Genomic DNA, 27,530 nt, shown 5'->3' on the forward strand with positions numbered 1-27,530 from the left:
ATAAGCCGAGGCACCTAATTTTACCACAAAAAAAATGGGAAAACGTATTGACTCAAGTATAAGCCTAGGGTGGGAAATGCAGCAGTTACTGGCTCTGACATACCGTGCTTTAATGACTTGTTACAGGTCCATTCGTTTATATAAAAATCCAGACACCAAACTTATTCTATAGGTGGAATAAATTCTAATCAGATTATATCCCAATTACTGATTCCAATCGTGACATGAATAACAATTTATGTTCTTAGATGTTCTGCCTCCATGGGGGAGACATTTGGCATTAAATCCTCTTTGTGCAGTTATTTTATGTTCTATTCAAAGCTGTCATTTCACACTGCAAAGTACAGTATAGCACACAGGACGAATCAATTGTAATGTGGCAATAGACACAAATTTGAGTTAAGTACCATAAAAGCCATGCAGTCGTAATTCACATGAATACCACTTTTTCCGGATTACTGTGATACAGGAACATTTTAAAGCTTTCTACACAAGTGAAATAATTATTTCAGAGTCCAGTTACAATGTATAAGTTTGCCGCTGGCTGCAGCATATTATAACGGCCATTGTACACAAATCACACAGCCCGATTAAGGGAACCGTGGGTTAGGGAGAGAAAATTTCTACACCCAGAGGAAGTAAAACCAAAAGACAACCGTTAAATTACATATCTGAGCACAATACTCACATGCAATGAAATGCGGGCGCCGCTCACCCGGAAGCATACAGAGCAGAGCAGGTCACCAGCGCAGTGGATCAGACAGTGCAGACAAGATATCTCACACTGCTGCCGCCGGCCACCTCAAGCAGGTACTTTTCATTGTGGTCCTGGAGCATCATTCAAGTATAAGCCGAGGGGGGGCTTTTCCAGCACAAAAAATGTGCTGAAAAACTCGGCTTATACTCGAGTATATACGGTACTTTCTTTACCACATTATATTTTATATTAACTGAAATAAATAGATTAAATTTCATGTTGCTAAGATAATTTTTCAATTGCTTACTAATCACATTGTAACCGATACTAGTGAACAGAAATTGCTGATTTACGCTTTCATCCAATTATTAAAATTCAACAATTATAAAGCATAATGTATGTTTACTGTGAATTATTACAGATATTAGAAATCACCTCAGACTGTCTTCCTGTTTAAAAGCAATTGTGGCTTTCTATGGTCAGATGACTTCTAACATTTTTTTAGATGAGATTCCCATATATAAATGTATTTTAATTTTTAACACTATATAGTGCAGTATATTTTCACTTGTTGGGCAGTGTTTACATCCAGATATAATATTCTGTGTCCACGCTGTCAGAAAGAAAATGTATTTTCTTTGCTCATCCTTAGGAAAGAGTGAACAGCTGCTCATTTGTGTGGAACTTAATGACTCACAAATAATACATTAATGCCTTACCATATTGCATAGCAGTTTACTTTCAGGCAAGACATTAGGTTTCTGACTTGGCCTGAATAATTAATGTGAGATTAATCTACCGTGAGATTTTCAATGGTTTGATAAGCATCATATCCAAAACTTTTTTGAATTTTTCATAGGTTAAAAGCATATGATTATTATAATACAGATAGGGGTATACTCTTGATATTACACCTTACAGATGCCAAGATCTAATGCACTTTAAGTAATATGAATTAAGGCCTAATAAAGGACGCAGACAGGGGATTCAGATCATCAGAGCTATGTATCTGTAAATATATTAAGCAAAGATAACGCGTCTGATATAGCTAATTGCTACAATTATCATCAGTCTCACCACTAATTATGCAAATGAGGAGATTATACATTCATCTGTGTCTTTAACCTTATCATGTGTGGTGTCATTGTGCATGCAAATGAGAACCTATTATCCATTCCACTGCATATTAACTTGTGGAGGGGGTTTACATTTATCAAGGTAGATAAAATATGTTCAAAACTGTACTTAAAATGTTATATGTTTGCTAGATTCACATGTATCGTTTGCAATAAAGATTCTCTGATGCAATCCCTGTGGTTGCAAAGCACATAGGTTTTATTTCCAAAGTATTATAAGGCAAAGTTTGGCAGAAATATGCTTGCGCCGTTGGCACCAACACAAGCTTCTATCAGAACGCTCTGGTTTCCAAAGCCAGAGGTGAAAAATGTATATAATGTACAGTTGTAAAAATCAGTGACATCACAAAGATACACAGTTACAGTACATTGTTCCTTGAAGTGGCCAGGTGTCCTTCTTCAGGCTCCCGTCTCTAGATCTATATAAACTGGTTCTTTTATGACATCTCTGGAGTTGGTGTATGAAAGTGATATTATTAAAGTACTACTTCTCATGCAATTGTGAACATAATGGTACCAAACTCAATGTAATTTATATGTTGGAAAAATTAATTTACCTCTTCACCACGTTATATTTTGCATTAAATGATAGAAATACGTTAAACTTAATGAAATGTTGCTGCAATAATAATTATGTTTCGTATTAATTGCATTGCAACTAATGGTAGTGTACAGAAATTATTAATTACCACCTTCATCCAATTATGAAACTTCAACATGTCATAGATATTTAAAAAAAAAAAATGCAAAGATGAATATAGTGTTTAGCACATAATACAATGCTTAATAGTTCTCTGGGTATGTCTTGGACAAGCATGTTCTAGGGGTATGAAAGCATGGATCGAAAAGTCTCTCACCAGTTGCTTTGCTGTGATTCCACTTGTGTCTTCTCAAGTAAAACCCAACCCCTACCTGACCAGCCAAACATTAGTAATACAAATATATATATATATATATATATATATATATATATATATATATAGCAGCAGGGGGCGCATGTGCAGAACAGTCGACCAGCTGGCTGACATAGGTTTTTTTTTAGGGTCTAAATATACACATTTCCATACTGCACATATGAATGCATCTGTAAATAGATTTCAGCATATGTTAGACTTGCGGCCCCTTGAATCTGGAGGGGTGGAATAGGGGTGAACAAGTGATAGTTGAGTGAAGTAGGGGGATAGTCACATAAATATAACATGTTTCTTAGAGATGCAACCTAAATAAATGTGGACAAATCACCACATACGGTTCTCAGAGAAGTATCTTTTGCATTGTCAAAGGCCTGGTGTAAAGAGTTGTCCTGCTGCTGCTGATGACTGTTTGTGTATTGATCCCTTCGGCTGAAGTATTTACATAACTAGCATATATTATGTCAAGTGATAGTCATCTCTATGGATTTCTTATTTTTCACTTTCATTTGGACTATTGCAGGAAAGAAGAATCATAAAGTAGTATGCAATAGGTATGGGAGAGTTTTTTATTACATTATATATGAAAAATGTGACTTTCCTATTTAATAATAACTTTGCCAAGATACTATTCTCTCTTGTGTATATGACACTTCATTATATTAAATTATGTCAGGGTAAGGTAATATGACCTGTGCCTTTATAACTAACACTGTCAAGCCATACCTCTAGGCTATCGGTGGGTGTAAGTATTTGGTTTAATAAACCTGACATAGAAATACTACTGTATTTTGAGTTGGAAATGTCATGAGATATGTGCAACTCAATATACACAGGTCTGTAATTTTTCTGGCAGAATTTGTACGTGTATGTTTGGGGGCGTAAAGTGATCCTAATCCAATAGCTAGAATTGTCTTTATCTGATTGATACACATGACAAATAGTGATTTGACTAGTCTCTGGTGCAGCTAAACCTTCTTTTATAAATTACAAGCAGCAACATACCTGACATGCAACTCAGCAGTATTCAATATTTACAGCTCCTGGTCTGTAGCTGGAGGCCTTCAGTTTCACTGGTACTGGCACTTATGTCCTCGTGGAAGGAGAAGGGTCAGAATCAGGACCAGATTTGTAAAAGTTCCATATAAATGATCCTGGTGGTAACATTTAAGTGGTGGCAGACTGCATCATTTTAGCACAATCATGTTTTACAAGTATATTAGAAGTGACACAGGGAGCTGTGAGTAAATAAAAGCAAAATGTAACAGGCTTTTTTACAGGTCAGGAGGTACATTATTTATGATAGAAAGCTATATTTACATATATGTACAAAACCTATACAGATATATACTTGCACTATACACAGTTATATTATTCTGTACACAGACATATACATCGGTGGAAATCGTTTTTCCGATTACCACCATTCCGACATCGCCAATGCCTCCAAAATAAAAATTAATCATTGAAAAAGCGACTTGAAAATAATCAGACTTACCTTCAAGACGATGCTGGAGATCACCGAAGAGAGCAGCATAATGACAGCAAGGCATTCCGATTGGAGAACTGACCGTCTATGCAGCCTGACGTCATCGCAACGTCTGTCACTAAAATTTAAAGTGGCAATGTGGGGACCCTTAAGGTTAAGTGTTTAAACACTTAACCTCACATTGCCACTTTAAATTTTTAGTGACAGACGTTGCGATGACATCAGGCTGCATTGACAGTCAATTCTCCAATCGGAATGCCTTGCTGTCATTATGCTGCTCTCTTTGGTGATCTCCAGCGTCAACTTGAAGGTAAATCTGATAATTTTCAAGTCGCTTTTTCACTGTTTTTTTTTTTTTTTTGGAGGCATTAGCGATGCCGGATTTATCATCATGATCATCACCATTTATTTATATAGCGCCACTGATTTCACAGCGCTGTACAGAGAACTCACTCACATCAGTCCCTGCCCCATTGGAGTTTACAGTCTAAATTCCATAACACACACACACACACTAGGGTCAATTTTGATAACAGCCAATTAACCTACTAGTATGTTTTTGGAGTGTGGGAGGAAACCGGAGCGCCCGGAGGAAACCCACGCAAACACAGGGAGAACATACAAACTCCACACAGATAAGGCCATGGTGGGGAATTGAACTCATGACCCCAGCGCTGTGAGGCAGAAGTGCTAATCACTTAGCCACCGTTCACACGTACCCAACCCATATACATACCAGTATTTACCCTGATAAACAAGCACACATAATTAGTTTCCATCTGGGAGGAGGTGAGATCGTTACCTGCCTTGTGGAGTCCCTACTGTACTAAGATGAAAAAAAACAGTTATTTTCTTCCTATTTAAGTGTTCCCTGTTAAACCAAAACACAGGAGGCCAGATAGCCAACCAACTTGGAATACAGAAAGCTACTGTTGCATTGTGAAATGGTTAATGTTCTGGACTCTGATGTAGCTTTAAAGTTTTCTTTTTATATGGTTGGGACCAGACAATGTAGGTAGCAGCATGGGGTTTTAAATGATTGTATATGGTCACACTCTTACTTCAAAGCACAATTGTGCTTTATGTCTCATGCAAATAATTGTAAAATTGTCATTTAAAAAAACAACAAAACTGTTATTACATTGTCTCGTAACCATACAACTAAAATGAAAAGGAAAAAAAAGAACCAACGCTAAGTTTATTAGTATTATTCAACATTTATGTACAGTACAGTGCCTCTGTGAGGATTTGCACTAAATGGTTTATATTTTTCATTTTGGACAAATTCGAAAGTATCCCCTCAGTGATTAAATTGAAACTCTCTGCTTGCCATCATCACATTGAGACAAAGCTGGATTACCTAATTAGGCAAAATTACTACTTTAATTTTCTTCCTATCCACAGAAATTGTTCTTTTTTTAGGTTCCAATTATTCCTACAAGTACATTCACCATGTGTTGTAATTACAACGATTTGTATTTATTCATTAAAGTGATGGTCCATTTTTTTACTGTTGTATACAAAACATATAGCCTGTTGAGGTATTGTTTCAATAAAAGGTGTCACACAGAAAGACTTTTATTTTGGTAATAACTTCTTAGGTACAAAAAATATCTCTGATTACTCATACATTTTTCAAATGTATAAAGAAAAATCAGCATGTGAGGATTATAGCATTTTCAATAACTTGAAATATGAATTTTAGACTAGTCAGCAAAATATCTAAGGGCAGACGCGGAATAACAATCATATGAGCCATCATCAGTAACCAAGAATATCCTACAGCAATTTCTGCACTGCACAGCACTTTGGATATTATTTTGATATATCTACTAAAGAATAAAATAACTGGAAGACCAGAGGTCCTCACCTCTTTGCTGCCAAGATCCAGATTAAGTTTGAAAGCAGCATTGTGAACTCATCATCTGTTCACAGTTAATACATTTTATTTAAATTATTTTATACATTTTAAATGCCACTATTAGTAATATAATAATGAGGAAATTAGGCAATTGTTAAAATAATTATTTTGAAATACAAAATAAATTGCCAAAAACACAAATTTAGAAGAAACACAATAAAAAAGAACAATAGCTAGGATTTTTAGTTTATTAAGAACGATTAGCATAACCCACCTGAAAGTGCATTTTAGTGTTGCAATATATGGATTTACATTTTATTATGCTTTTAAATTATTTATATATTGTGTTGTGATGGGGGTGTCAGGACATTGAAACTAGGGGCTTTGCCTGCTGACACCCTTTTTGTCTAAAAATGTGTTTACCTTTGTTTGTATGTATTGGATTACAGTATGGCAAAACAAGTTTGCCTGTACTTTATGTCATACTTGCCTACTTTGTTAAGTTCTTTCTGGGAGAGGGGTGTGACGGGAGGGCGGGAGGGGGTGGGCGTGGCAAAATGTGTCATTTTGGCCCCAGCCCCGTGACGTAAATGCCGTTTTGTCACAGGGGCTGGGGCCTAAATGACGTGATTCACTGCGCATCTTGTCATTTTGGGAAGCAGTAGCACGATGCGGGAGATTTTCCAGCTCTCTCGGTAGTCTGTGAGACTGATCCGAATTTCAGGAGTCTCCCGGACATTCTGGGAGAGTTGGAAAGTATGCTTTATGTCTATCAGATATTCTTAAATAATGCCAAGTGGCTTCATAATTATAAGATTTTCATAATTATTAGTGTCTTGTAATGCAGTAATTGTATTGAGATATTGGCATGGTCTTTGTAGGCAGCAGGGAAAGAGTTATCTTGATCAAGCACGTTCCAAAGCTGAAGGTATTTGCAAGTGAGGTTAACTGGCAGCCCTGGTAAGAGAAACAATTAAAGGACAAAGAAAGACATAGGATGCATGGAAAGAGTTCTGTAGGACAAGCTGACAAAAAAGGAAGCACTTCTCCAAGATCATGCCTGTGTGAATATATTGTGACACTTCCATGGACTGTGCTTTCTTTATAGACCTGCAGAAAGGAGGAAGACATCAAACTCAGTCTCTACCACATGAGTAAAGGAGTAAAGAGTGGGGTTCAGCAGCCAGGATTGCACATCAAGTTGACTGATACAAAGTCAAGTATAGGGGTATATAGTTTGCAGTGTGGTGAACCCCCTGTTATTGTCACATTGTTGCCATATTGTATTCTGTCTGTGTTTATGTATATTTCAAGGGTGTGTCTTTCACTCGCTATTTGCCTAGGTGATCTTTTTAACCCACATTTAGGTACCATATTAACTTGATGTCTTATAGTTCAATTTCAATATTCTTAATCATAAAAATGTATTTCTTATAAATTGTAAAATATGAACCCAGTTTAATTAAATGGTTTGCTCAACTGATGCTTTGCAACTTTTCATGATATATTTTTACTTGACAGGGTGCCTCTTTTTCTGAAAATTACAGTCAAGCATGTGCAGTTATTTGTAGTGGTTATTAGAGTAAATTCAGTTGACAATGTCTGAGTGTATTTTGCAAATACTCCAAGGAATGCCAGCCATTGCATAAGTCAAGGAGAAAGTTAGAAACGTGAAAATGTCAACATTGAACTATCCACAGTGATCACATGATGAGGGACAAAGCAGCTCCAGAGCTGGAGTACCATGGTAGTCAATAGCATTCTGTGTTATAGATGGAAGGTATATACCATGTAATACAACAATTCTCCTGCTCTTACACTTTGGTGAATTTCTCATTGGTTATTTAATTATTAATTATGCTGTGCATTTGTTTTACTATATATTATTTTTTTTAAATTTAGTTATTTTTTAGAAAGCTTTCATGCCAGTTCTTTGTAACAAGTAAATCTTGTCTTCAACTAATATCAGATTATATGCTATTTGATCCTAAAAATGTAAATACTCTTTAGCCCCTTTCTTCCTTGCCAAAAAGAGATTCTGTAATCTCTTATAAGGGACACTCAAAGACTGTATATTGTTCCTTATATTAGTATCATATTTTAATAACCCAAACATGATATATAATAATGGGTTAACATGTCAAAATTGAATGTTAAACTGCAAGGGGCAAAGACTGCTCAAGTTGGGAGGTGCTCTCACTTTGGTGGAGCCTGCAGGGAAGAAATCTCATTTTAATGTATTTAAAACATTAAAATGTACAAATATAACAAATGAAAGAAATATAGCCCCATTGCTTATTTGCTTTCATGACTTAATTAAGAAATAAATAAGACTCTTGTTACCTTAAGGTTGAATAAAGGAAAATTTGCAGTTAAGGAGGGGATCAAAAAATCATGACAGTAGTCAGTACTTTTAGGTGATGCATTTACTTTGCTGACATATATGTTTCTAAGATGGATGATAAGTTCACAATACACTGAGTAAATCACACAGAGCGTCAAAGAGAGCATTACGAGCTGCTGCATTACTTGCAACACTCTTAGCCGAGACCTTGCTTGCTGTAACGCATGAGTGGTCTTCATTTCTTTAAATAGCAGAGGGTGATTAGCTTCCCTGCTGGGTATAGAATTTGTTCCTGCTATACCTCTTCACTTCCTGACACCTAAGATAAATTCTTAATATGCTGAGTTCAAGTCCTGGGGTCATGCAAGTTCCTGTGAGAATATCTCTCTCTACAGAAGAGGTAGCTTGCTATAGGTGAAGACCTCTTATACACGTTGTTCTAAAGTTATCAGGTGTTCAGTGGGAACCTTTACACAGTGTAGTTTGGGCATGACATGTTTTCCCTGTGCTCATGTTGGTCCTCTGTTTTACTGTCCCTGTCCAAAGGCATACTGTTAGATTAATTAGCTTCTCACTAAAATTGGACCTAGTATGTGTTCCTTTGTGTGCATGTGGGAGAGAATTAGATTGTAAGATCCATAGGGGCTTGATGTGAATAAAAACACTAAAACTTTCTATGATTTTCAACCTCTGTATAATTTCTTGCAGAGGAAAAGGGAGAGGATGGGACTTTGGAAGAAACTGATTCATTAAGGAAAGCAAAGCAAAAAAAGGTGTAAATTTAACCATGTTGCAATGCAAGGGGTGTAAGTTAGAAAATTACTTTGCACACAAATACTTGCCAGCTTTATTTTTACACTGACATTTAAAATTGATCTAGGACCTGCCCTACCCCAACTATAAATCTGTCCCCACGTTTTAAGTTTACCTCCCCCTCCAATGCAAATTGGTTTTACCTTTTTAATATCCATCCTGTAGAATCTTATATTACATGAACAGAGCAGAAACACAGGTCTCCTGGTTTATTCTAGCAACACTATTATTCCAGCAACACTAAACTACTATGGACTGCCTCATTGATTAGGAACATGAGTTGTTATAGTCAATCTTATTAAATCATGGCATATCATAGCATTGATTTTACTATTATACATTAAAGCAAACATTGCCTGTTGACTAGTGTATAATACATAGTTCAAATCCTGGTAGCCAATGTGCAATGCAGATATGCCTTCACTCAGTCACTGAACTGCTATCAGCCTATTGATTGTTATAGATATTAGTGCAAGATAGGAAACTGAAACAGGAATTGATTTCTATCATCCAATAATAAAACAGGCTGAAAGAGCTCAGTTTGCTGTCCTGCACTGCCCTACCGTATAGTCTTATAAAATATTAAGTCCTTTTAGGATTTAAATTATTTTCTGTACATGGTATGCCAATTTGTATTAAATGTATGCATAATGATTTTAGGAATGTATTGAGTACTACAAGAATCTTCCATAGAAAGTTGTCTTTTTGATATCAGAAATGGAACATTAATTACAATAATGTCTTTTATAACCATCTGCTACTTAATTTGATACATTTAATTCTATATTGAATCTATTTTCTACTATTGTTACTATGGTTTTATTGCTACAGCAATAACTGTCCGTATTGACAATATATGTGTGTATATGTATATGATAAACAGGTCTGTGTGGTTATATATTGTGGCTGAATGGGTTTGTCACACAATGCTGAGGAATATAAGTAGTCAGTTTGTATTGATGGAAAAAGATCACTCAGAAGCAGACAACATGATGAATGCATTTCACTACCGCCTTTCTGTACGATAAACATGGAGACAGCGTGATGCTGTGATTTCAGTCAGCTATGTGAAAGCAAAATGTGATGGATTCTTAAAGTAATGCCACAAAGAGAAAAGGAAAACCTTCCACAATGAGTAGAAGGAAATACATTGTCTGAGTGTTTTTGAAAATCAGTGATCTTTACAGTAAGTAAGAATTCAATGTCTTATAATGAGTCTTAGCAGAAATAAAGTACAAAAATAGCATTGCTATGAGAGAAATGTTTATGTTTAGTTGGGCATATGAATATGCACTGTGATCACTGTTGTTCAACCCAGGAGCTCATAATCAGCAGCTTCATCTATTGCTTACATTATTGCATTAAAAAGTACCCCTTGTAAGAACATTACCCCCATCTTTAATCATGTTTACTAAAACAGATGCATATGTATCTATAACTTATATTATGTTATAAATCAAAAATTTGCTGCAAAAATTAATTGAATACACAAACAATGCATATTTTTACCCTATACACAAAACTTATAAAAACTGAGCAACAAATATAGAGTCAAAGTCTTAATCAGTTCATTAAATGTTAAACTCCTCTAAGGGTATATTTATCAAGCTGCGGTTCTGAAAAAGTGGAGATGTTGCCTATAGCAACCAATCAGATTCTAACTGTCATTTATTTAGTACATTCTACGAAATGACAGGTAGAATCTGAGTGGTTGCTATAGGCAACATCAACACTTTTTTAAACCTGCAGTTTAGTAAATATACCCCCAAGAGTGTTCACTGCTAAGACCTCACAGTAAATATCTGTCCATTATCTAATTTATTTGAGTATGTTATAATATATCAGGTCTAAAGAAAATTAATCCTACTTCACCTATTGTCTCAATAATATTTTACCACCTTACTTTCTTGTACTTTATGTCTGGGATCTTTAGTATTGGATAACAAGGTTTCTTTGACATAGAGAGACTATTTATTGGTGGTCTGATAGTATCACAGGATTCAATATATTTAACTTTAACTGTACAATTAAGGTAACAAAATATAAAAAATAAAATTAATGTGAACTTTTAAACATTTTATACCTAGGTTTGGTTACACAAATACATTTATAGAAAAATGTATAAAATAGAAATAAAATATAATTTGTAGGCAGGTGAATGTTATTATTCATTTAATAATCAGAAATGTATATTAATTGAAAAATTGAAGTTTGCACAAGGCATGTCAGACAAAGGGCAAAAACTGGATGTCAATATACTCACTTGGGGCCCCATTTAGAGTCAGATGCAATTTACACTAAAATCGTAAGTGTAGATTGCATTTTGTAATTTAATTATTTTTACTTTGTCAATGTCTCTTGCAGCAGCTGAAAGCAGCCACAAAAGATATGTCTCCTAGAGACCTATCTGTGGTTGCTTTCAACTCAAAATAGTATGTAAAGTGCGTGAGCACGCCTTTATATTGCTAGGATCACCCACTACTTCCCCTGTTCCACCTGTCTTAGCGCAGAGAGGTGTAACGGGGAGATCCATCTCAGTTGGAGTGCAAACTGAGTCAGATCTTTGACCAAAAGGGATTTTTGCGTCCAACTCTAAATGGGGCCCTTGGTAGGCATAAGGAAGAGGCCACTATCAAGAACAGAGCAGGAAAAACTCATAATGTAGCTAAAAGAGTTTAATCATAACTGTGACAACCACATAAAGGTATACAAAGTTATAGGGCCTGAGTCATTAAAGAGAGCAAAGCAAAAAAATTTGTAACTTTGCACCTTGGCAAAACCATGTTGCATTGGAGAGGGAGTTAAATTTAGACAGATTTATAGTTAGGATAAGGCATGCCCTTCAGATCCAGGCATTACCTGTCAGAAGCAGGTTTACTGTATTTCACTATTGCAGTAAGTTATTTTGGAACATGCTCCCTACTCTACGAATATATTTAGTGGCACATGTATATACTCTATTTTCTAGCTATATAAATTATATGCAATAATATCATTTTTATTTAGAATGCCAATGTCAAATCCCAATTGTTTTTCACTTTATGTTCCTGTTGTTGTTGAAAATAAACAGATTTTTTTAAAAAAAAAAGGATAAGGCATGTCCTAGATCAGTGTTTCCCAACCCCAGTCCTCAGGGACCCCTAACGGTGCATGTTTTCCATATCTCTTTGCAGGAGCACAGGTGTATTTAGTACTGACTGATGCATTGTAACAGGTCCACAGGTGGTGCTAACTATTTCACTTGTCACCCGGGAAATCTGCACTGTTAGGCGTCTGTGAGGACTGGGTTTGGGAAAAATTGTCCTAGTTGAACTTTTAGGGGGGTATTCAATTGTTTCTTTTAACGCGCTAAAACAAAAAAAAATGAGTGCTCGAAAAAAACTTCATATTATACGGTAATTTTGCGCGCGTAAACAGTTAATACGGTACTTACTCGCTGCCAGCGGGCTGAATTTCAGCTCGCTGCTCAGGGAGCTGCGAGATGAAATTTAGCGAGTAATTACCGTATTAACGGTAATATTTTTAGAGCGCTCGTTTTTTTTTTAGCGCGTTAAAAGAAACAATTGAATACCCCCCAATGTGTTAAAAAAAGTTAGCAAGTATTTGTGTACTACATGAAAAAGCAGCCAGTATTTTCCTTATATGGAAAAAAATAAATTAATTTACACCCCTTGCATTGTAACATGGTTTGTCAAGGAGCAAACTTACTTCTTTTTTGCCTTGCTCTTCTTAATGACTCAGGCCCATAGAACCCATGCACAGCAGCCTTTACATATGCCCACATCACACTTTCTTAAGTTACAAGCCATATTATGTGTCAATATACCCCATTCACTCCTTTCCATATATTCTATATTTAAGAATCTGCTCTTTTCTCTTATTCATCTTCCTCCTCGGGATAATTCTCGTAATCTTGGCATCTTTCTTCCTGCAGCTAATTGAAATTTGTGCTTATCTAATATTCCCTGAAATGCCTTTTGTTGCCTCACATTTCACAGCTTATATTTCTTTCACCTTTAAATTGAAGTATATATAGACATGAACCTCCCTATATTTGTTTCAGAGTATGCTTATTATTTAATTTTGTTTGTATTACAAGTTTTTCATCTCATGCACTGCTACAGAATATTTTACTACTTTATAAAGTATGATTGTATGAAAAGCAACATGTAAATCACATTTTGAGACTAATTAATAATTAAGCTTCCATATTTTTCTTTTTTAGTTGCATGTTATAGAAGCTACTTCAATCTTTCTACCATTGACTTCATACTGTGATGAACGTTTAAAATAAAATTGAGCTTAAAAAGACATATGTAAATGCATATATTACCGTTTACTTATGTGGACTTTTGAATAACGTGTGCAGTGAATTTTCCTTTACTGCATATTTGCATCTATCTATTTATATATTTGTGGTACATCTGGGCAAATGTCAAAAGCTTCCTGTACAAAGCAAGGATGTTGATGTTTATTGAATTTACATAGGAAAATAATCTACTTGACCAAAAGATGTCAAATTCAAACAAAGGGCATCCACATCAATAGATTTTTTTGACTTTTGCATATATTTTGTTGTTTATTTTAAAATTCAATACAAATATGTACCATTGTAGCAAATAGACAGATACTGTTGTCGAATAACAGAAAAGTCAATCAAACGAGCACGATGGTGTTAGTAGGAACAATTGTCGTGTCAAATGCACAACTATAAGAAACAAAGTTCATATTACAGCTTGTTAAATGCAACAGTATGGAAGTAACTCTAAATGGCAAATCCTGTGATTTAAAAGATTAAAGGCAGAAATAGAATTCTCCCGTAGGCAATGAAATATAAATAGCAAAGTAAAGAACTTCCATAATTACCTACTAATATCTATTATCTGTGGGTGAATATTGTGTGTTTGCAGGTCAAGATAAGTGATGCTGTGCCCAATTTCCTGTGAATTGAGGGGAACAGGCTGTGTCGCACAGATAGACAATACATTCATCCAGAACTGCTTTTGCTTTATCCATTCACCACTGTGTTTGTAAATTTGCATTTGGTGGAATTTTCAGTTTATGAATAGAAAATGGATGATGAAGGTCAATTCATCTTACTGCTGTGCTATATTTGGAGTAAGGCTGAGAACACATAAGTCCGCATTTTGCTGATGAAACGGGTTGAATTTTACATCCCAATGGGAAACAATGTTAATATTTTGTTGAACAGCGCTGAAAATGTTGTTCATATCTAGATGGAATATGTAAAAGCAGTCTTTATACCAATGCAGCAATTATCGTGCATTAGCTTTAATCAACAGACTAATATTTTGCTATTATTGGTACCTTAACCTTTCTTTGAAGGCAATTTCATTAAATAATTAAACATGAAAAGTTAATGGGAGCCTGCCTTGTTTTAATAAATGACTCATCAAAATGTGTTTTAAGTCATCAGCATTAAATATCTATGTAAGTAACATGTTCAATGCATTGCAGTAGGGCTAAACATGAGTGGAAACTGTGCATATATATTTTAACATTTAATAAAAAATATAGAATTTCAATAAGCGCTTCACTATCCACTGCAGCTAGATACAGGCAAAACAACTATGCACCAGTTGTGAAAAGTTATTTGTGAAGAAAATAAATATGGTACTATCCAGTGATGTTCTATTTTTGTGAAAAAGTGATTTGTAAAACAGTATGTTTGCATGTCACTTTGGTAAAAAGCGACCAATAAAAGAACGTTTTTGTCACTTATATATTCAAGGCAGTGACGTAAGTCATTTCCATATTCCAAAATGAGGCTTGAATTCAGTGTCTATACAATAGAACAAATTTAATAGTAATCTATAGATAAATGATAATCGTATCACATACAGTTTTTATTGTTGGTTGCCGTAATAATCATATACTATATTATCATGATGGTTTAAGCGACCAACATTAGTTTTATAGCCCGATATGTGGGACTATGTTGCAAGTTATTTCCGCATTTCAAAATGAGACTTGACTTCAGTTTCCCCATTAAGTTGTCCCCATACATCAAAATGAGGCTTGGTTTGAGTTTTCGCATAATGGGACAAACTCAATATATTCAATGTATTCATATATATATATATATATATATATATATATATATAACAACTCGTATAATACATAGGTTTTATTGTTGGTCGCTGGAACATGGTGAATTAAGGAATATTGTAAGTATGTTTTGAAGATTATTCGATAGTCTGTTATTTAATTAGGTGTAAATTGATTATGCTCAGAAGGAGTGTTGGTGTTATAAATATTTACTATTTTCAGTCATTTAATGGATAATATATAGTAGTTCTGTTGGTTGTGTATGTAAAATATGCTTCTATTTATTTTTTCTTATGATTGGTCTACAAATGTAAAAAATATATTTTATGTAGAATTTTATTTATTAGATATACATTGGTTAGTTTTTATCATGTGATCGATATCAGGACACTATAAACAACCCAGCAATCCACTTGGTTGCACTCACCTTGAAAATGGCCATCGGGTCAAAACGCGTTGGTCAGAGCTGTATTAAGTTGGCAGACAGACGTTCATCCTCTTCTACTGTTAACATCTGACTTGGATGATTGATTTCAGTTTGTACGGACAATCAAAGATATTTTTACCTGTGATCATTTTTGCACAAGTCTGGTTAGAGTGTTTTGGACTCTCTGTTATATTTTAAATGGAACTGGAGTTTAGTTGTAATTCAAATAAATGTTTTTCTACTATACTTGAAAGGAATTTTCTTTTCCTTATATGCATATTATGACATTCATATAAGAAAAATATCGATCTTCTTGGAGCTATTCATGATTAGGAGAAGAATCATTAACATATCTATAAATATACCTTTAAGAAGCTTACATTCAAGAATTTATCCTGTAGGTGGGAGACCAAAAGGAGTTATTTCATCAGAAAGGGATCCATGTATATTTTTGATGATGCTATAATATACATTTACACTATAAGTGCATCCACATAGGGGGGATTTTATCCTCTGAATATCAGAAAAATACAACTTTTTGAGGATAGTGTCAATCAACATAATAGACTGCTATGTTTATTTTGTTTTGTTTTTTTATGATTGAATAATGTGTCCAACATGGGAACAAGGAGAAAAGACAGGTATATCTGAATATAAGTATTTTTTATAATCTTGTTTACCATGTGCACATTGTTTTTTTCACTTAGTACCATATTTATTTATTTTTTCACAAATCATTTTAACATTTGTCATCAACTAAAAGTAGCAGTAACTAAAGATACAGTGATATCTGCAGGCTTTTTGATAAGCATTAATAATGTTAAAAGAAAGGGGTGGCGAAAATAAACAATGCAACTTATGAAACATATAAATGTGCTTCTTATACTAAATTTCACACAACATTAAAATTATTCTGCTTGAAGTTATTTCAACATGGGGACCCACTGTGAGCAGAGGGCATGTACTAAAACACATAGATGCTAAATCTCAGAGGCTACTATTGGGAGGAATGGGAATCAAGGGAGACTTGATTTGGATCTCTGCTGTACCACTGGGACCTTTCTACTCTTATGGGGTTCCAAGAACATTCACTATATAGGACTAGTCCTTAGCATTTTTAAAGTATATGCCGGTGACGAGTCCCACTCATTCTTAGTACTGAAGTAGTTAGAGGATACTTGTGGTTCAAGTGTTCTTATTGTGAACATTAATGGATGTTGAACAAATACATCTGTACCCTAGTATATTGGGTCATATCTTCATGTATTTATAAATTTCGAGAAAACTTACCAGAAAGGTAATTTTCCAAAAAGCAGGCACTATAAAGACTAGCACTCCATGTCAGCTACTGCTCCCATACAGGCCTCACAAACAATATTATACACATATAAGAATGGGAGGAGGTAATGACGCACTTTATCACACCCCCATATGGTGCCTACTCCAGATCCTGTAATGGAGATGTCATTAAACAGTGAATTGTTCAAATGAGTGGTGGAGACAGACATTTTGTTAGAAGTGTGGTTGCTCCATTTGCCTGATCTGCTTGTATGTGGTAATTGCTAACAGGGACAGTGGACATGACTGGAGGAGGCCCACTGGGCACATCCTTCCTTTTGTATCCTCTCTCAGGTGCTGTTCCTTTCCTATGGCTTCTTTCTTGTGTGGAGTGAGGTGGGGCAGCTTCTTCTGTTCCTCTGTCAGACTGGAAGGGGTGGTGACCTCATAGCCCAGTGCTACACTGATATGGAGGAGTAGCATCTTGCAGCACAAGTTAGAAGCTACTAGCTGTTTCTCCTTCATGTCAGTGGCTGGCCCTCAGTGTGCGTATGATGCAAGAAAAAAATATTGAATGATGAATGATGTCACTTACTCAGTGTTTTAGACATTCTCTAAACCTTGGAGATAAAAGAAGATAACAATTAGTGGTAACAAATAGCAGCTCAGAATCACAGGAACATACAGTTATAGTGTAGGCCACTCATAGCCAAGGGTGCAGGCTGGAGGCAGACAGAGAGAGTGGTCCTTATCTAGACATAGGTTCAGGGCAGGTGACAGACAGAAAAAAAGATTCCTATCCAGGCAAAGGGACTGAGCAGGCAGCAGATTGAGAGTCACCCATATCCCCACACAGGGCAAGGCAAGTGGCAGACAGAGCAGACAGGATCTGGGGATCTGGGCAGGAGGCAAACTGAAAAAGTGGTCAGAATCAATAGCAGTTATGTTAGGCAAAGCATTGTGGGTCAGGAACATCTACTACAGCACCTATACCATTACCATGCTGAAGGAATCCTTGGTTAAAATACAACAGACAGTCAATCAGAAAGAAACTGCGGGGTTGATCCTCCTGTACACGATATGTGAAATGCAATTGTGTGATTACTTGGACGTCACTCTTGCTGCATAATGATTACACTGCTAACTGGGCGCCTGTGAGAGCAATAACAGGACTATGGTAGAGTGCATCTGGTCCCACCGTCCATACCAGTTTGTTACCATTTACTTTTATAATATAAAAAACATTCGCTAATAGGCTCATATATTAGTTATTATCATTAAATGATATAGTGCCAATCATGTTAGGCAGCAATGAATAGAGACTATGTACTATTTACATAAATCCCTGCACAATTGGAGCTTACAATTGAAATTCCCTAACACACACACATAAGTCAATCTTGTTAGAAGCCAATTAACCTACCAGTATGATACTGGACTGTGGAAGGAAACTGGAACCCCAGGAGGAAACCAAGGGGGAACATACAAACTTCAGACAGATAGTGCCCTGGTCGGAAACAAATTCACTTACTGACCTCTAGTCTGACAACTCTCTTAAAATGCAATTTCAAAACACTGAAAATATTTCTGAGTTTTGGATCAAAGTTAGAAAGAAATATCCATTACTGTTTTCCCCATTCTCCTCATTATATCTGTGTGAAAAGGGTTTCTTAGCTATGGCAGTAATAAAGTTCAAAAGACGGAATTGACTGAACATTGAGACAGAGTTAAAGGTGGCTGTTACTGACAATGACTGCTGTAAAATTGCTCCTATATTAGATATTTTTGTCCAACAAAACAAGCATAAAAATCTCATTAAAAGCTAGTGCAAATAGTGTTTATTGAAAGAGTGCTGTCTATCTATATATTGAATTGTATATTATGTCCCTGGAAGGAAATTAACATGCTCTTATATGACAATGGTGTATTTGCAATGTATTTTTCCTCCATATTTATGTAAAGGGGGAGAGTCAAAAATTTTATTTATTTCCAGGAGGGTCTAGAAGAGGAAAGATTGGGAAATACTGTACTAGGAAAAATATCTGCCGATGCTCTCTGTGACAATTAGTAGCACGGTCTAATGTATATTTTTGTATGCATTTAATTTGCTACGTAGTTATGTAAAGAGTACTAAAGTACTTTTACTTCCTGAATAATATTTTCCCTTTTTCTTACACATTCTACATCTTCACACTGCTGTTAATCACAATTATTTTTGGTAGTGTGAGCTATCTAAGTATAGAGATACACAGGCACATCATTTTTATTGTCATTGAGTTATAAGGTGCCATAGTGTTCTGCAGTGCCAGACATTGGTAAAACAGAGCATTTATGAAACAGGAGCATACAAGGTAGACACATTAAATGCAGACATGAAAATAAAAGCTAGGGAGGGCCCTGGTCATGAGAGAGCTTATAACCTAGTGTAAAATCATTGTGTTCTTAACCAGTGTTATATGTTAAAGTTCACTGACTAGCACAAAACATTTTTTCTTTATTTGTTTTAAGTACCTTTACATTAATTTTAATGCATTTAATGTATTTTTATGTAAAGCATTTCATTAAAGACACATACATGTGGTTGCCTAATGAGTAAACACGCCATTACTTGGGCTAGGTACACACTACAGTGTTTTCAGCCAAGTATTGGGTCAATCAAATGATAAACAATCATTAAGGCCGATATTGCATTAGTTTGTCCACCACAGCGATGAGCAAAGATGGTTCCAAAGCACAGATCATCCTTTGATTTGATTGTTCAGCAGTATAAAATACCAAATGCCTGGCGCTAATGATATATAGAAAAGACCCTGCTGAGATGTCTCAGAAACGCCGCTAGTCCGGGGAAAGTATTACTCCCCTCAATAATACCAATCACAACAAAACAATGACAGTGCGAATGTAAGGCATCTAGTGGGTGATATAAACCAATACTTTCCAATAATACTTGGTTAGATATAAAGTTCTACAACGATTGCAAAAACATAAATAAAATCAGCATTTATTATAAAAATACATAAAATCACCAGAAATAATCTGGAAGGTTAGTGATAAACCGATGACAAATAGCATTTAGTGTATAGTCAATATCAGTATATCTTCTTAAATGACCACATGTATAATGGAATCCCTGTTACAATGCCTCTCAGACCGTAAATGATTTAATCTCCGATAAAGATAATATTGTCCCGACTGCTGCGATAAATACCCGATTAATCTCCTAAAGATGTGAATCCTTCAGTAATATAGTGTAGACCTCACACCGTGAGTGTATAGCAAATACTTGCAGTTCTCGATGTCCACATGGAGGAGTAATCAGTTTCGGTCTCAGCGTCTCTGCAGGAGTGAGGTGCGCACCTCTCCTATGTCCGGATGAGCGCCATGTAGCTCAAACTGTGTTCCACTTAGAATCCACAGGGCTGTTGGTAAATGTAATAACGAGAGTCCGGTCAAAGTGCGAGATGAATGAAAAGGGATATACTTAGAGTGGTCTAGATGATCCAGTGATATTGTAGCTGTAGCGACGCGTTTTGTCCTTTGAGTAAGGACTTTTTCATACCCATCATTATTCCTTTCCTCGCCTTCTTTAAATAGACCCCTAACTGGGAATTTTTTTTCCTTCTTAAAGAGACAAAACACATATTTCCGTAAAGGTCATTAGACTTTGCTTTAACTTTGCAAATCATTACGATAAATCCATTCATATATTTCTAAAAGATTTTGCAATCGTTGTAAATATCACTATTATTATAAGATGCATGGGAAAGGCTGCTACTTTTTCCTGCTCTCTCCTGCACATATAGGATAGCTCAAGGCTTGAGCCCCTGAGATAGACTGGGGAAAAATTTACAGTTGCACCTAGACTAATGCAAGGCAGCCTATTTTCTGGACTGCAAAGACACCAGGGAAGACAGGTTACCAACATGAAATTCTGTGCTATTTTGTGAGCCTCAATATTTATTTATTTATGTATTTATTTATATATGTTTACTCTTTCTCCTCTATAATAGGACACCTAATCCTTTATTTATCAGTACAGCTACAACTGCATGGGTATAAGTGCATGAGGGTCCCCATCTGCTGGATTGTGATACCCTTGCAGCTGCTTGGAATGGCCCTGTACTTCTGCAAATATTAGAATTATAAAAAATGTAGAGCTGCCTCAATACCACACCTGTGAGGATGACTTTGCTACTAATATGCCTTAGATGAGGAATGTCAATATATTCAAAGTGATTTCTGAACTGCTCCATTCCCTCTCCTACTACAAAAGAGGAACAGGTCAGGCCACTGTGGTCTGTATTATGACTTTCTTTTAAAAAATGTGTTCAAGTATAGTTTAATAAGTGGACGAATTTGACAAAAAATAATTTCTGTACACTACAATCAGTTGTGATGCGATTTATACGCAACATAATTATTATCATAACAACATTTCAATATGTTTAATGTATTTTCCATCCTTTAATATAAAATATAAAGTGATGAAGAAGCTAATTAACGTTTTCAACATATAAATTACATCGAGTTTGGTATAATTTTGCTCGTAATTGCTAGAGAACATTTCCGGTGTTTATGTAGCGTTCATCCCTTGCAAATACTAGTTATAAATAATGTCGATTTTCATACACCAAATAGCCAGTTCACAGGGATCATAAAGGAACCAGTCTGTACAGGTCTAGAGGCAGGAATCTGGAGAATCTGGAGATGGACACCTGGCAATCTCAAGAGACAATGACCAGTGGACTCATCCAATGACACATTGAGTTCTTGGGAGGTCAAGAGCCTTCGACCTATGAATGTGGACCTTAATACTCTAACTGTGCATCTTTATGGTATCACTGTAATTTACAACTGTACAGTGTATGAATTGTTCACCTCTGGCTTTGGAAACCAGAATGTTCTGATCACAGGAAGCTGGTGTTGGTGCCAACAGGCACAAATGTATGTATGCCAAACTCTAACTTTTAATATTTTACGAATGAAACCTTTGTGCTTTGGAACCACAGCGATTTATTTTTGTACAGCCTCTTCCACTATTCTTATTCATGAATATTTACAAAATGATTTGAAACAATTGAATACCTATTTAATGTATCTAAATTTTAATAAGCAATTTCTTTTTTTGGAATTTAAATGGCTAATGTTGAAATTATCTCCGGTCTTTATTGAGAGGTTTGTCACAGTACAGATACAATTTCAATCTAAGTCCGTCTGTGTGTGTGCAAATTACAATAAAAATCAAACCTATCTTTTGCAACTTGACAACTTGTACAGAGATTGCATTTTCAAGGATACAGGTTTATAAAAATGTGATATAAACATTGTTACAAATGTAATCAGTTTGTATTACTATAGTTATTTACTACTTTGTGTCACTTATATTGCATTTCTGATGATGGATGTCCTTGAACAGTTGTCTATTAAGGGGTGAAAGATTATTTGTGAAAAGAGCATTCAAAATGTATCATTTATCATACAGTTACACATGCTACTGCTATATTCATAGTGTTGCCACCAATATATTATATCTTATATAAATGTCATAAAAGTCATTGTTAAGATTCTCTAAATGATTTAAGTAAAATTAAACCTTAAAGTTGAAAAAACAAATAATGTTCAAATGCAAGGCAAGTACATGTTGATGATAATAACTTGACATTGCATGCTACCGAAGTGTAGCCGGGCGCATCTCGAAATGTGTATGACTCTTCATATGAGCAGAAAAATATTTTTATATGCACTCTTTTAAGAGTAATGTACGCCCGTTTTGCAAGCAGCTCTGCATCTGTTTCATAAAGCCTAATTATAAATAGTTATGACAATGAATAATAATTAACCGTACATCACATAATATACAAAGGATGTAAATGAGTACATAGATGAAAATGTTCAATAAAAAAACTTAAAACACCATCACACTTAATAAATAATATTGTTTTAAAAAAATCTAGTAGAACTGGTGGGTATTTAAAAATATTGAAATCACTAAGTTAAAACTTGAAATAAAAAAAATATGCCAGAACAAGGAAAAACACCATTTAGTTATTCGGCTTTTGCTTAGTATTAAAACAGTAAGCATAGAAAGTGCTTGGTTGTTGAGTTGTTCATATTACTGATTTCAGCTTGCTTCAGCGAATTATTAGATAGTAACATATTCTGTAGGAAATCTAATATCAAGACTGCATAATATAATTATCCAGTGTCCAAAACAAAAGTAAGGATAAAAAAGCAATGGCTGATATTTTCTTGCTCTTTGTTTAAGCTTCAAGTTTATACATTTTGTGAGATTCCTTATACTTTGTTTACAATATATGTTTGCAATTAATTTGGATATTTATTAACCAAACATAGAATGGTAATTTCTTTGACATACTGTATTGTTTCAATTCTAAGACGCACCTTTTTCCCTATGTAAGGATGCTTCTTAGAATAGCGGGTGCGTCTTAGAATAGCAGGCAGAAGTTTGACAGTTGTCGCTCCACCCTGTCCTTGGTATACCATTGCTGGATGCAGTGGCGCTCTTTGCAAGTGTGGAGCCAACATTATTTCAATAAAGTGGAGCTGTATTTTGTTCATTTTGATCCCTTACTGCAATCTGGCATCTACTAAGCAAGATCTCTCTTTGTTTCAAACTAAAAGTCCTGTTTCAGTATGGAACCAATATAGGAAAAACCTTTGTGATTTTCTTCTTGTTTCCTCTTAGACTCATTATGGTGCACACCTGTAACATGCAATTCAAAGGGGAACTGTGAGTCTACACGAATCATCATATCGGGGAGATCATGTGTATGAGTTACTTGCTAACTCCCAGGTGGTTTTTGAAAATCTATTCAGGCTCTGATTATTTTCACTCAATTATGGCTATTGGCCTATTTGAACCTGGCAATCTATTAGCGATATAATAAAAATATTTGTTACCCGTAGAAATCTTATTTTAGAGGTTTTTTTTATTCATATGATTCATTCTTAGTGTGTGTCTTACAATCAATGGCATCTGAGAATCGAAGAAATATGGTATTATTTGCTATAATATTATCAATACCATGACCATAATATTTTTTATTGAAATGTTGGTATTGCTTAGCATCCATCAACAGCATGACATTACAAAACTAACTAAGAAAAATACATAAAAAGGCTTATGCATATTTAGTAAAACATTAAAATTGAAAAAAAACAAAACATGCAAAATTTGAATGGGAACTTTTTAAACATAGTTCTAAATGCTAATTACATGTAATCCTCATGTGTTCTGGTATCTGAAGTTACCATTTTTTGCAGAGGTCCATGCAAAATTGCACCAGCAGAGATCAACCATTTTTTTGTTCTCTTAGTAAATATATTTTTCGTTTCTTAGTTTCATATGTGGAGAAGTAAACAAAAAACTTTTCATGATTGTTCCCTTGGCTACATTAATTTGGTTAATTCAACCCATTAAATATATCAATGATGCATTCTTTAGCACTAAAATTTAAAGGGATACCAACTAGATGTAGTATAATGAATGTTTTCTGCAGCTCGTGGAACACAGAAAAATGTATAATATAAATGTCAAATGCATTTGTGTGTCTTTTTTTCTTTTACTTACTAAAAAGGACGCAGTAGCATCTATGATTTGGGTCTTGCCTTTTTCAAAAAGGAAACATCATGTCCTGTCCTCATGCTTCCTGCATGTCGAGAAGTGCCATTGTGATGCATAAGGATAGCGATCACTAAGTGATTGTAGTCCCCATGTGTCTAAGTAGGGATTAAGGGGCTCACATTTAATAGAACACAATTTACGTTACTTCTGGGCGAGAGCAGAAAACACTAATTCAGAAATGTGTGGTTTGTGTATATGTTTCAATGTGAAAAAGGGTATTATGCACCATGAACGCAATTTGCATTCAACTTAACATGAGCCCCTAAGTGTCAAGAGGGCACCTAATATAAATTAATATATGTAAGAAGGCAACAGCTTTCAACACTATTGTAGTAAATGCCATCCACACACAAGACCTATGGTGATGGCACTGAAAAGTTTTGAGCACGTTATATATTCTATTAAACTTCACATCTTGTTACCATCTGATGTGAAAAAAGCTGTGAAAATATCCTTCCTAGATCTGAGAGAGTTGCATAGTGGCTCTCATCCCCTCTGTTATGTATGTGTCCTATGCATGCATAGTAGGGAATCCTCTGCATAACGCATAATGCTGAGATAGCATGATACAGCATTATTATACATTATATTATTATTATTATTATTATTATTATTATTATTATTATTATTATTATTTTTATTATATAACATTTTGAGTTATAATAAGATGCTCCAGAACCACTGCTACCAGTACAATTTAGTCAGGACAGTAGCTCATTGGAGCAGCATGGACATTGCCAAGAAACAATTACTTTACTATGACTACAATCATGTGTTATTGTGTGCGTGAGCTGAACTGTAGCTCATTGTGCTAAGAGGCATATATCTAGTTTCAGGAGAGTGGTAATTACAGGTAATTATTGTGTCATTTAACAATTAAATTCCCTAAAACTTGTCGGTCCAAGGTGGTCCCTTGAACCCCTGTTAAATTTTCCACACCGCAAATTCTAAATTTCCACTTCCACTAAAACATATTGTAACATGTGGTAACTTTGATTTAGATGTTATTGATATGTATTCCTATGCTAGAACATATAAATAAATTATATTGTACAGTAGAAACACTCTGGAAGAAACAATCTAAAGGATTCAAGATCCTTAGAGCCACACTCCTGCAGTACAATTGTTGAACACATATGATACAAAAACACAGCATTCTCCAGAAAAACATCTGAATGCTTTTTGAATTGGGCCTCTGTTCTCCCTGGTTCACTGACATTTTTAAAAGTTTAGATAATCACGATCATGGGTTCCCATCACAAAGGAAGTATTGATAGTTAAGTGGTTATAGTGTTATATGTTACATTATCAAACATATGATATATATTAAAACTATTATAATAAAATGAACAGCGGCAAAAATGTCCATTAATCAAATAGTGGATAAATTATCATTTCTAATCACTTACAAAACCAGAAAAATCACTATGGTATAAAATATCACCTTTAATAGTAAGTAATCATACAAATAACAAACATTGCAAAGAAATATTTCAAAATGAACTGACTTATAGAATATTAATCAAATTCTATACTCAAAAAATAAGATGTTATTGCGCATTATCTCATTAGTCTAAATCTTAGAAATAGAATATCATATAGGTTGTAAAAGGTATACTATAAATTTATATGAATAAAACCTAATTCATTTTAACCAGCCATATATTATACAACTAAGTATAGTGTATCAAACAAAAATCTCTAAAAATGGAAAATGCAAATGAAGGTGGAATCCAGATCCCTATCTGAATCTAATCAAATTAATCTTCCAGTTGTAGTAGGTCATAGAACAAAATCATTCCATTTAGAACATATTCCGCTGTAACTTGCAACTAATAAGTGTTAATTAGTCAGTCAAGATCCTCGGATTAGTGAGCCTGGAAATCAACATCCAATATGGAAAATAGCAGGAAATTGCAAATTTGGTACACTCTCGGTTTCCACAATTCTTCTATCCCTGCTTTCTTCCCGATCACGGTGGTTTCTAATTTGAGCAGTGCCCACAATATAAAACTACCCACGTAGGGTAGCTATATATAGTGCACACAGCTTACATTATGCACTGCTCATTCTAATGGTAAACCAAAAAAAATTTGGATACATGTATTAAAGTACAGATTTTTGTTATCCCTGTAAATGTTAGTCACACAATGAAATGGTTGAATTAAATTAGCTATGGGAAAAATAATTTTCATTTACTATTCCACATTTTTCATATACTAACCTTATAAATGAAAAAGATATTTACTAGTGTAGCACAAAAAATCTGTTGGCCTTCAGTGGTGCAATATTTCAGGGACCCCTGGTAAGGATGGTAACTTCAGATTCTAGAACATTTAGGCAACTTTGAACAATATTTAAATTATATTAATGAGTACTATTCAGGTTTCAATTATTTTTTTTTAAATTTATTATTAGATATGTATTAGTCTCTTTATATTTTCCCGCATTTATTTCTGTAGCATGATACTATTGATTGATGTATAAGCTACATTATACCTAAATTTCAATAGCAAACAACATGTTCATATTGTTATTCTTGTTTTTGTTATGTGCTTAAATTATATTTTTTATAACTACAGTTTTGTTTTGTGCTGTTTGCTTAATTTTCAATGCCAATTTAAATATAACCTTACAAAAACATAATCAATGCCTCTAACTGAAGAGCTCAGTATTAAAAAAAACCAACAAGAGGTGACATAGAATAGCATTAAGAGGGCATTGTCTGCCTTCAAATGAAAATGATGAAAGTGGCTGGGGGGGCCACAAACTAGGGAAGAGAGGACCACATACAGCGCACAAAAACACCAGTTTCATATTCATGTACCAGGTGGCTGTTGCTATTTCTCAATACTACTGT

This window comes from Mixophyes fleayi, chromosome 9 (assembly GCF_038048845.1).
Source record: "Mixophyes fleayi isolate aMixFle1 chromosome 9, aMixFle1.hap1, whole genome shotgun sequence".
NCBI lineage: Eukaryota > Metazoa > Chordata > Amphibia > Anura > Limnodynastidae > Mixophyes > Mixophyes fleayi.